Here is a 13166-nt window from a genome sequence, read left to right on the forward strand (position 1 = left end):
TTGATAGATATGAATTACATAGATCAATAGATGCAATATACATTTGATAGATACGAATTCCATAGATCAATAGATGCAATATAGATTTGATAGATACAAATTGCATAGATCAATAAATGCAATATACATTTGATAGATACCAATTAAATAGATCAAAAGATGCAATATACATCTGATAGATACAAATTACATCAAAAGATGCAATATACATTTGATAGATACGAATTACATAGATCAAAAGATGCAATTTACATTTCATAGATACGAATTACATAGATCAAAATATGCAATATACATTTGATAGATACAAATTACATGGATCAAAAGATGCAATATACATTTGATAGATACGAATTACATCAATAGATGAAATATACATTTGATAGATACAAATTACATAGATCAATAGATGCAATATACATTTGATAGATACGAATTCCATAGATCAATAGATGCAATATACATTTGATAGATACAAATTGCATAGATCAATAAATGCAATATACATTGATAGATACGAATTACATGGATCAAAAGATGCAATATACATTTGATAGATACGAATTACATCAAAAGATGCAATATACATTTGATAGATACGAATTACATAGATCAAAAGATGCAATTTACATTTGATAGATACGAATTACATAGATTAAAATATGCAATATACATTTGATAGATACAAAGTCCATAGATCAATAGATGCAATATACATTTGATAGATACAAATTGCATAGATCAATAAATTCAATATACATTTGATAGATACAAATTACATGGATCAAAAGATGCAATATACATTTGATAGATACGAATTACATAGATCAAAAGATGCAATTTACATTTGATAGATACGAATTACATAGATCAAAATATGCAATATACATTTGATAGATACAAATTACATAGATCAAAAGATGCAATATACATTTGATAGATACAAATTACATCAATAGATGCAATATACATTTGATAGATACGAATTACATAGATCAAAAGATGCAATATACATTTGATAGATATGAATTACATAGATCAATAGATGCAATATACATTTGATAGATACGAATTCCATAGATCAATAGATGCAATATACATTTGATAGATACAAATTGCATAGATCAATAAATGCAATATACATTTGATAGATACCAATTAAATAGATCAAAATATGCAATATACATCTGATAGATACGAATTACATCAAAAGATGCAATTTACATTTGATAGATACGAATTACATAGATTAAAATATGCAATATACATTTGATAGATACAAATTCCATAGATCAATAGATGCAATATACATTTGATAGATACAAATTGCATAGATCAATAAATGCAATATACATTTGATAGATACAAATTACATGGATCAAAAGATGCAATATACATTTGATAGATACGAATTACATAGATCAAAAGATGCAATTTACATTTGATAGATACGAATTACATAGATCAAAATATGCAATATACATTTGATAGATACAAATTACATAGATCAAAAGATGCAATATACATTTGATAGATACGAATTACATCAATAGATGCAATATACATTTGATAGATACGAATTACATAGATCAAAAGATGCAATATACATTTGATAGATATGAATTACATAGATCAATAGATGCAATATACATTTGATAGATACGAATTCCATAGATCAATAGATGCAATATACATTTGATAGATACAAATTGCATAGATCAATAAATGCAATATACATTTGATAGATACCAATTAAATAGAACAAAAGATGCAATATACATCTGATAGATATGAATTACATCAAAAGATGCAATTTACATTTGATAGATATGAATTACATAGATTAAAATATGCAATATACATTTGATAGATACAAATTCCATAGATCAATAGATGCAATATACATTTGATAGATACAAATTGCATAGATCAATAAATGCAATATACATTTGATAGATACGAATTACATGGATCAAAAGATGCAATATACATTTGATAGATACGAATTACATAGATCAAAAGATGCAATTTACATTTGATAGATACGAATTACATAGATCAAAATATGCAATATACATTTGATAGATACAAATTACATAGATCAAAAGATGCAATATACATTTGATAGATACGAATTACATTAATAGATGCAATATACATTTGATAGATATGAATTACATAGATCAAAAGATGCAATATACATTTAATAGATATGAATTACATAGATCAATAGATGCAATATACATTTGATAGATTGAATTCCATAGATCAATAGATGCAATATACATTTGATAGATACAAATTGCATAGATCAATAAATGCAATATACATTTGATAGATACCAATTAAATAGATCAAAAGATGCAATATGCATCTGATAGATACAAATTACATCAAAAGATGCAATATACATTTGATAGATACGAATTACATAGATCAAAAGATGCAATTTACATTTGATAGATACGAATTACATAGATGAAAATATGCAATATACATTTGATAGATACAAATTACATGGATCAATAGATGCAATATACATTTGATAGATACGAATTCCATAGATCAATAGATGCAATATACATTTGATAGATACAAATTGCATAGATCAATAAATGCAATATACATTTGATAGATACGAATTACATGGATCAAAAGATGCAATATACATTTGATAGATATGAATTACATGGATCAAAAGATGCAATATACATTTGATAGATACGAATTACATGGATCAAAAGATGCAATATACATTTGATAGATACGAATTACATCAAAAGATGCAATATACATTTGATAGATACGAATTACATGGATCAAAAGATGCAATATACATTTGATAGATACGAATTACATCAAAAGATGCAATATACATTTGATAGATACGAATTACATAGATCAAAAGATGCAATTTACATTTGATAGATACAAATTAAATAGATCAAAATATGCAATATACATTTGATAGATACAAATTACATAGATCAAAAGATGCAATATACATTTGATAGATACGAATTACATCAATAGATGCAATATACATTTGATAGATACGAATTACATAGATCAAAAGATGCAATATACATTTGATAGATATGAATTACATAGATCAATAGATGCAATATACATTTGATAGATACGAATTCCATAGATCAATAGATGCAATATACATTTGATAGATACAAATTGCATAGATCAATAAATGCAATATACATTTGATAGATACGAATTACATGGATCAAAAGATGCAATATACATTTGATAGATATGAATTACATGGATCAAAAGATGCAATATACATTTGATAGATACGAATTACATGGATCAAAAGATGCAATATACATTTGATAGATACGAATTACATCAAAAGATGCAATATACATTTGATAGATACGAATTACATGGATCAAAAGATGCAATATACATTTGCTAGATACGAATTACATCAAAAGATGCAATATACATTTGATAGATACGAATTACATAGATCAAAAGATGCAATTTACATTTGATAGATACAAATTAAATAGATCAAAATATGCAATATACATTTGATAGATACAAATTACATAGATCAAAAGATGCAATATACATTTGATAGATATGAATTACATCAATAGATGCAATATACATTTGATAGATACGAATTACATAGATCAAAAGATGCAATATACATTTGATAGATATGAATTACATAGATCAATAGATGCAATATACATTTGATAGATACGAATTCCATAGATCAATAGATGCAATATACATTTGATAGATACAAATTGCATAGATCAATAAATGCGAGTATACCAGTTGCAGAATGCAGAGGTTCTGACCCTGCATTCTGGCTGCACCTCTCCCTGCAAGAGAGATCTGTTACAGAGTCTGTGGGCCTGTATGCAAACAGCTGGCCTGCCTGAAAGGAGCAGCAAGGCAGATCAAAAGATGCAATATACATTTGATAGATACGAATTACATAGATCAAAAGATGCAATATACATTTGATACATACAAATTACATAGATCAAAATATGCGATATACATTTGATAGATACGAATTACATAGATCAAAAGATGCAATAAACATTTGATAGATATGAATTACATAGATCAAAAGATGCAATATACATTTGATATATACGAATTACATGGATCAAAAGATGCAATATACATTTGATAGATACGAATAACATAGATCCAAAGATGCAATATACATTTGATAGATACGAATTACATAGATCAATAGATGCAATATACATTTGATAGATACGATTGATAGTTAGATAGATTTGATAGATAAATAGATCATTTGAAAGATATATAATTTCACAGGCAGAAAATTACAAAGACGTGCGGTCTGGTTCTGGGACCCATAGTAAGGTTACTTCCTTTTGCACAATCGAGTATACCAGTTGCAGAGGTTCTGACCCTGCATTCTGGCTGCACCTCTCCCTGCAAGAGAGATCTGTTACAGAGACTGTGGGCCTACATTTGATAGATACGAATTACATAGATCAAAAGATGCAATATACATTTGATAGATATAAATTACATAGATCAAAAGATGCAATATACATTTGATAGATACAAATTACATGGATCAAAAGATTCAATATACATTTGATAGATACAAATTACATTGATCAATAGATGCAATATATATTTGATTGATACGATTGATAGTTATATAATTTCCCTGACAGAGTCTAACAATAAGACATGCGGTCTGGGACCCGTGGTGTGTTAAGTACTAAGTAGTACTATTCTTAACAGTTTAATACCTGTTACTCCCCCTATTGGGGGAGGTCTATATGGCCTTGATTTTCGGAACAGGGTGATGGAAGAAGATGCTTGGTCTGTCTTCCTACTTCAAATTTGGCCGAATTACAAAGACGTGCGGTCTGAGAACCATGGTAAGGTTACTTCCTTTTGCACAATCGAGTACAGGTTGAGGTCCGGGATTGCCTTTTTGTGCTGTCTGATTCTTTCAGGTATACCAGTTGCAGAGGTTCTGACCCTGCATTCTGTTACAGAGTCTGTGGGCCTGTATGCAAAGAGATGGCCTGCCTGAAAGGAGCAGCAAGGCAGAGGGATTGATTCCTGCCTATAAGAAACCAGAGGGCAAGCTACCTGCTGGAAGTGTGCAGTGAGGCAGAGGGATCTATTCTTGCCTAGAAGCAGACAGGCAGAGGGGACGCTACCTGCCTGGGAGCCCACTGAGACCAGTCCAGCTGGGGGAGATACAGCCGCTGGCTTGACCCCGGTCTCAGCCACGATAGCCCTGGTCCCACTATTTGGAGGCAGAGGGATCTATTCCTGCCAAGAAGCAGCCTGGCAGGGGGATTTATTCCTGTCTAGAAGCAGACAGGCAGAGTGGACGATACCTGCCAAGAAAGAGCTACAGGGCATAGAGGACACTATCTGACTGGGAGTCCACTGAGACCAGCCCAGCTGGGGGAGATACACCCGCTAGCTTGACCCCAGTCTCAGCAACTATATCTCTGGTCCCACTATCCAGTGGCCACCCCTGGGTTTGGACAGAGGAAGGGAGACCCCCTAGTGGAGTACCGCTACATCCGGGAGATGGAAAAAGATGTTTGGACACCCAGTACAGGTCGTTCTCCTTCAGCCTTTTTATAGGAGGGTCCCCGACCCTCAACAGAAACAACAGCATGAAACACCACATATGCCATCCTTTTGCACAATCGAGTACAGGTATGGCATCGATTTTAGGAACCCGGAGATAATTTTTAGGAACCGGGAGATGGAAAAAGATGCTTGGACACCCAGTACAGGTCGTTCTCCTTCAGCCTTTTTATACGAGGGTCCCTGACCCTCAACAGAAACAACAGCATGAAACACCACATATGACATCCTTTTGCACAATAGAGTACAGGTATGGCATCGATTTTAGAAACCCAGAGATAATTTTTAGAAACCGGGAGATGGAAAAAGATGCTTGGTCGGTCCTCCTACTTCAAATTTGGGGCACTGCACATGCAATGTACTGTGCCAACAGATATGAGTGGTGTATTAAGTAGTACTATTCTTAACAGTTTAATCACTGTTATGTGCCTTTTTTTTGGTTTGGGTTTTGTAGCCACAGTGCAGCACCAGAGGCCATAAAAATTAGGCATGTAAAAATGCCTGAAAAATTAGGTATTGTTGCAGCCGCTGCTGTAGCAGCGGCCAGAAAAATTGATGTTTGTTTGACAGTTAGAAAGTGCCCTAAAACATTGCGGCTTGAACCCTAGTTGTTGGCAGGTAAGTCACGCAAGTCATCCGGCATTCGAAGATAAAATACAGCAGCGTGTGTACCATTTGTAGCCCAAGGCAGCTCATCTCATCAGGCCTTTTTTACTCTAATGTATCGCACAATGTCAGTCCCTTCAGGATCCATCCCTCATTCATTTTAATAAAGGTGAGATAATCAAGACTTTTTTGACCTAGGCGACTTCTCTTCTCAGTGACAATACCTCCTGCTGCACTGAAGGTCCTTTCTGACAGGACGCTTGAAGCGGGGCAGGCCAGAAGTTCGATTGCAAATTGGGATAGCTCAGGCCACAGGTCAAGCCTGCACACCCAGTAGTCAAGGGGTCCATCGCTCCTCAGAGTGTCGAGATCTGCAGTTAATGCTACCTGTCGGTTGAGTCTTTCTCTGAGGCTGGATCCCGAAGGGCTGTGGCAATGCATAGGAGTTAAAAAGGTACGCATGTCCTCCATCAACAACATGTCTGGAAAGCGTCCTGTCATTGCCGGCGTGGTCGTGGGAGGAGGAGGATTACTTTCATCTTGTCTCCTGTTAGGTTCCTGTTGTGCTGTGACATCACCCTTATACGCTGTGTAAAGCATAGTTTTTAATTTATTTTTGAACTGCTCCATCCTTTCCAACTTGTGGGAATTCGGTAACATTTCAGTAACTTTATGCTTATACCGGGGGTCTTGTAGCGTGGGCACCCAGTACAGGTCGTTCTCCTTCAGCATTTTTATACGAGGGTCCCTCAACAGGCACGACAGCATGAAAGACCCCATTTGCACAAGGTTGGATGCCGAGCTAATCATGTCCTTTTCCTCGTCCTCACTGATCTCACTGAAGGTATCTTCTTCCCCCCAGCCACGTACAACACCACGGGTACCAGATAGGTGACAACAACGACCACCCTGGGATGCCTGTTGTGCTTGGTCTTCCTCCTCCTCCTCAAAGCCACATTCCTCCTCTGACTCCTCTTCCTCACAATCCTCTTCCACTGGTCCAGCAAGCGATGCTGATAAGGCTGTTTCTGGTGGTGATGGAGACCACAACTCTTCCTCTTCACGCTCATCTATGGCCTGATCCAGCACTCTTCGCAGGGAACGCTCCAGGAAGAAAACAAATGGTATGATGTCGCTGATGGTGCCTTCGGTGCGACTCACTAGGTTTGTCACCTCCTCAAAAGGACGCATAAGCCTACAGGCATTGCACATGAGCGTCCAGTAATGTGGCAAAAAAATCCCCAGCTCCCCAGAGGCTGTCCTAGCACCCCGGTCATACAAATATTCGTTAACAGCTTTTTCTTGTTGTAGCAGGTGGTTGAACATTAGGAGTGTTGAATTCCAACGTGTCGGGCTGTCGCAAATCAAGTGCCTCACTGGCAGTTTGTTTCGCCTCTGGATATTTGACAAGTGCGCCATGGCCGTGTACTAACGCCTGAAATGGCCACACACCTTCCTGGCCTGCTTCAGGACATCCTGTAAGCCTGGGTACTTATGCACAAAGCGTTGTACAATCAGATTACACACATGTGCCATGCACGGCACATGAGTCAACTTGCCCAATTTCAATGCCGCCACCAAATTACTTCCATTGTCAGAAACAACTTTGCCAATCTCCAGTTGGTGCGGAGTCAGCCACTTAGCCACCTGTGCATTCAGGGCAGACAGCAGTGCTGGTGCGGTGTGACTCTCGGCTTTCAGGCAAGTCAACCCCAAGACGGCCAGACACTGCTGTATCCGGGATTTTGAATAGTACCTGGGGAGCTGGAGGGGTGTCGTTGATGTGGAGCAAGACGCAGCAGAAGAAGAGGACTCAGCTGAGGAAGAGGTTATGGAAGAGGATGGAGTAGGAGGAGTAGAGGAGGTAGCAGCTGGCCTGCCTGCAAGTCGTGGCAGTGTCACCAACTCCTCTGCAGAGCCACACATTCCATGCTTGTCAGCCATCAGCAGGTTTACCCAATGCGCAGTGTAGGTGATATACCTGCCCTGACCATGCTTTGAAGACCAGCTATCAGTGGTCAGATGGACCCTTGCCCCAACGCTGTGTGCCAGACATACCATTACTTCCTTTCGCACACTTTCGAGTACAGGTTGGGGATTGCCTTTTGTGAAAAGAAATTTTGGCCGGGTACATTCCACTGCGGTGTCCCAATAGATACAAATTTTTTGTATGGTAAAAGCTGGTGGGCTAAGAGTTCAGACAAGCCAGCTGTCAGACGCCGGGCAAGGGGGTGACTTTGGGAAATTTGCTTCTTACACTCAAACATGTCCTTGACAGACACCTGACTGTGGGCAGATGACCAGGAACTGCTACGTAAGAGAGACTGAGTGGCGGATGGTTGAGAGGGGGCAAGGAGGACAGCAGTGGTTGACGTGGCTAAAGATGCTGGACCAGGAGGAGGATGGCGGCTTTAAGTTTGTGTGCTGCTTCTACTCATGTGTTCATCCCATTAGCGTTTGTGATGTGAGACCATGTGCCTTCGCAAAGCAGTTGTACCTAGGTGGGTGTTGGACTTCCCATGACTCAGTTTCTTTTGGCACAGGTTGCAAATGGCATCGCTGTTGTCAGAGACACAAAAAAAATGCCACACTGCTGAGATCTGCGATGACGGCATTCTTTTTGCGTTCATGGCATGTGGCCTCTGAACACTGTGCATTATTGTAGGGTCAAAGGGAATCACAGCACCACAACCACGACGGCATCTGCGGGGTGGCCTGCCTCTGCCTGTCATTTTTTATTTAAATGTAGACTTACACTACTATTAAACAAAATATGAGTGGTGCCACTGGGCAAGTGGGCACAGTATACGCTGTAAGCCTGACACAAAAAAGCAGACTGATGTTTCACAATCCAAAAAGTTTATTTTTTTTTAAATGTACACTTACACTACTATTAAACAAGATATGAGTGGTGGCACTGGGCAAGTGGGCACAGTATACGCTGTGAGCCTGACACAAAAAAGCAGACTGATGTTTCACAATCCAAAAAGTTAATTTTTTTTAAATGTACACTTACACTACTATTAAACAAGATATGAGTGGTGGCACTGGGCAAGTGGGCACAGTATATGCTGTGAGCTTTAATATTTACACTACTGTTACAACAAATATGATTGGTGGCACTAGTTGGCAAGTGGGCCTGGCACACACACTTGCAGGAAGGCAACTTCAATTAGATTACACTAGCAGACTGATGTTTCACAGTCCAAATTTTTTTAAAAAAAAATATTTACACTACTGTTATAATAAATATGATTGGTGGCACTAGTTGGCAAGTGGGCTTGGCACACATGCTGGCAGGTAGGCAACTGCAATTAGATTACAATAGCTGAATGATGTTTCACAGTCACAAAAGTTTTTTTTTTTAAATATTTACATTACTGTTATAACAAATATGATTGGTGGCACTAGTTGGAAAGTGGGCCTGGCACGCACGCTGGCAGGCAGGCAACTGCAATTAAATTGCACTAGCAGACTGATGTTTCACAGTCAAAAAGTTTTTATTTTAAATATTTACACTACTGTTAAAACAAATATGAGTGGTGCCACTAACTTGGCAAGTGGGCCTGGCACACACGCTGGCAGGCAGGCAACTTCAATTACATTACACTAACAGACTGATGTTTCACAGTCAAAAAAGTTTTTTTTTTTAAATATTTACACTACTGTTATAACAAATATGATTGGTGGCACTAGTTGGAAAGTGGGCCTGGCACGCACGCTGGCAGGCAGGCAACTGCAATTAAATAACACTAGCAGACTGAAGTAATTTTTTTTTTTAATTTACACTAATGTTACAACAGATAGGAGTGGTGGCACTGAGGATGGAAGTAGGCACAGTATATGCTGGGAGCCTGACACACAGTCTGGCACTAGTGGCAGGCTGGTCTGGCAACTAAAATTAAATAACACTAGCAAACTGATGTAAAAGTTTTTTTTTTTTTTTAAAGTTACACTAGTGTTATAACAGATATGAGTGGTGGCACTGAGTATGGAAGTAGGCACAGTATATGCTGGGAGTCTGACACATAGGCTGGCACTAGTGGCAGGCTGGCCTGGCAACTAAAATTAAATAACACTAGCAGACTGATGTAAAAACATTTTTTTAAAAAAATTTACACTAATGTTACACCAGATATGAGTGGTGGCACTGAGGCTGGCAGTGGCAGGCTGGCCTGGCAACTGCAATTAGATTACACTAGCAGACTGATGTAAAAGTTTTTTATAAAAAAATTTACACTAATGTTACACCAGATATGAGTGGTGGAAAACAGAGCAATTAGGCACAGTATATGCTGTGAGCCTGACACACAGGCCTGATGGAAAATGAAAATAGATTACACTAGCAAACTGATGTAAAAGTTTTTTTTTTTAAAATTTACCCTAATGTTACACCAGATATGAGTGGTTTCACAGAGCAATTAATCACATTATATGCTGTGGACCTGGCACACAGGACTGATGGAAAATTAAATTAAATTACACCAGCAAACTGATGTAAAAGTTTTTTTTTTAAATTTACACTAATGTTACACCAGATATCAGTGGTGGCACAAAGCAATTAATCACAGTATATGCTGTGGGCCTGAGACACAGGCCTAATGGAAAATGAAATTAGATTACAATAGCAAACTGATGTAAAAGTTTTTTTTTTTTTAATTTACACTAATGTTACACCAGATAGGAGTGGTGGCACAGAGCAATTAATCACAGTATATGCTGTGGGCCTGACACACAGGCCTGATGGAAAATGAAATTAGATTACACTAGCAAACTGATGTAAAAGTTTTTGTTTTTTTAAATTTACACTAATGTTACACCAGATATCAGTGGTGGCACAGAGCAATTAATCACAGTATATGCTGTGGGCCTGACACACAGGCCTAATGGAAAATGAAATTAGATTACAATAGCAAACTGAATGATGTTTCACAGTCAAAAAAGTTTTTTTTTTTTAAATATTTACATTACTGTTATAACAAATATGATTGGTGGCACTAGTTGGCAAGTGGGCCTGGCACACACTCTGGCTGGCAGGCAGGCAACTGCAATTCGATTGCACTAGCAGACTGATGTTTCACAGTCAAAAAGTTTTTATTTTAAATATTTACACTACTGTTAAAACAAATATGAGTGGTGCCACTAACTTGGCAAGTGGGCCTGGCACACACGCTGGCAGGCAGGCAACTTCAATTACATTACACTAACAGACTGATGTTTCACAGTCAAAAAAGTTTTTTTTTTTAAATATTTACACTACTGTTATAACAAATATGATTGGTGGCACTAGTTGGAAAGTGGGCCTGGCACGCACGCTGGCAGGCAGGCAACTGCAATTAAATAACACTAGCAGACTGAAGTAATTTTTTTTTTAAATTTACACTAATGTTACAACAGATAGGAGTGGTGGCACTGAGGATGGAAGTAGGCACAGTATATGCTGGGAGCCTGACACACAGTCTGGCACTAGTGGCAGGCTGGTCTGGCAACTAAAATTAAATAACACTAGCAAACTGATGTAAAAGTTTTTTTTTTTTTTAAAGTTACACTAGTGTTATAACAGATATGAGTGGTGGCACTGAGTATGGAAGTAGGCACAGTATATGCTGGGAGTCTGACACATAGGCTGGCACTAGTGGCAGGCTGGCCTGGCAACTAAAATTAAATAACACTAGCAGACTGATGTAAAAACATTTTTTTAAAAAAAATTACACTAATGTTACACCAGATATGAGTGGTGGCACTGAGGCTGGCAGTGGCAGGCTGGCCTGGCAACTGCAATTAGATTACACTAGCAGACTGATGTAAAAGTTTTTTATAAAAAAATTTACACTAATGTTACACCAGATATGAGTGGTGGAAAACAGAGCAATTAGGCACAGTATATGCTGTGAGCCTGACACACAGGCCTGATGGAAAATGAAAATAGATTACACTAGCAAACTGATGTAAAAGTTTTTTTTTTTTTAAATTTACCCTAATGTTACACCAGATATGAGTGGTTTCACAGAGCAATTAATCACATTATATGCTGTGGACCTGGCACACAGGACTGATGGAAAATTAAATTAAATTACACTAGCAAACTGATGTAAAAGTTTTTTTTTTAAATTTACACTAATGTTACACCAGATATCAGTGGTGGCACAAAGCAATTAATCACAGTATATGCTGTGGGCCTGACACACAGGCCTAATGGAAAATGAAATTAGATTACAATAGCAAACTGATGTAAAAGTTTTTTTTTTTTTAATTTACACTAATGTTACACCAGATAGGAGTGGTGGCACAGAGCAATTAATCACAGTATATGCTGTGGGCCTGACACACAGGCCTGATGGAAAATGAAATTAGATTACACTAGCAAACTGATGTAAAAGTTTTTGTTTTTTTAAATTTACACTAATGTTACACCAGATATCAGTGGTGGCACAGAGCAATTAATCACAGTATATGCTGTGGGCCTGACACACAGGCCTAATGGAAAATGAAATTAGATTACAATAGCAAACTGAATGATGTTTCACAGTCAAAAAAGTTTTTTTTTTTAAATATTTACATTACTGTTATAACAAATATGATTGGTGGCACTAGTTGGCAAGTGGGCCTGGCACACACTCTGGCTGGCAGGCAGGCAACTGCAATTCGATTGCACTAGCAGACTGATGTTTCACAGTCAAAAAGTTTTTATTTTAAATATTTACACTACTGTTAAAACAAATATGAGTGGTGCCACTAACTTGGCAAGTGGGCCTGGCACACACGCTGGCAGGCAGGCAACTTCAATTACATTACACTAACAGACTGATGTTTCACAGTCAAAAAAGTTTTTTTTTTTTAAATATTTACACTACTGTTATAACAAATATGATTGGTGGCACTAGTTGGAAAGTGGGCCTGGCACACACGCTGTCAGG

Source organism: Bombina bombina, chromosome 3 (genome assembly GCF_027579735.1).
Source record: "Bombina bombina isolate aBomBom1 chromosome 3, aBomBom1.pri, whole genome shotgun sequence".
In the NCBI taxonomy this organism is placed as follows: Eukaryota; Metazoa; Chordata; class Amphibia; order Anura; family Bombinatoridae; genus Bombina; species Bombina bombina.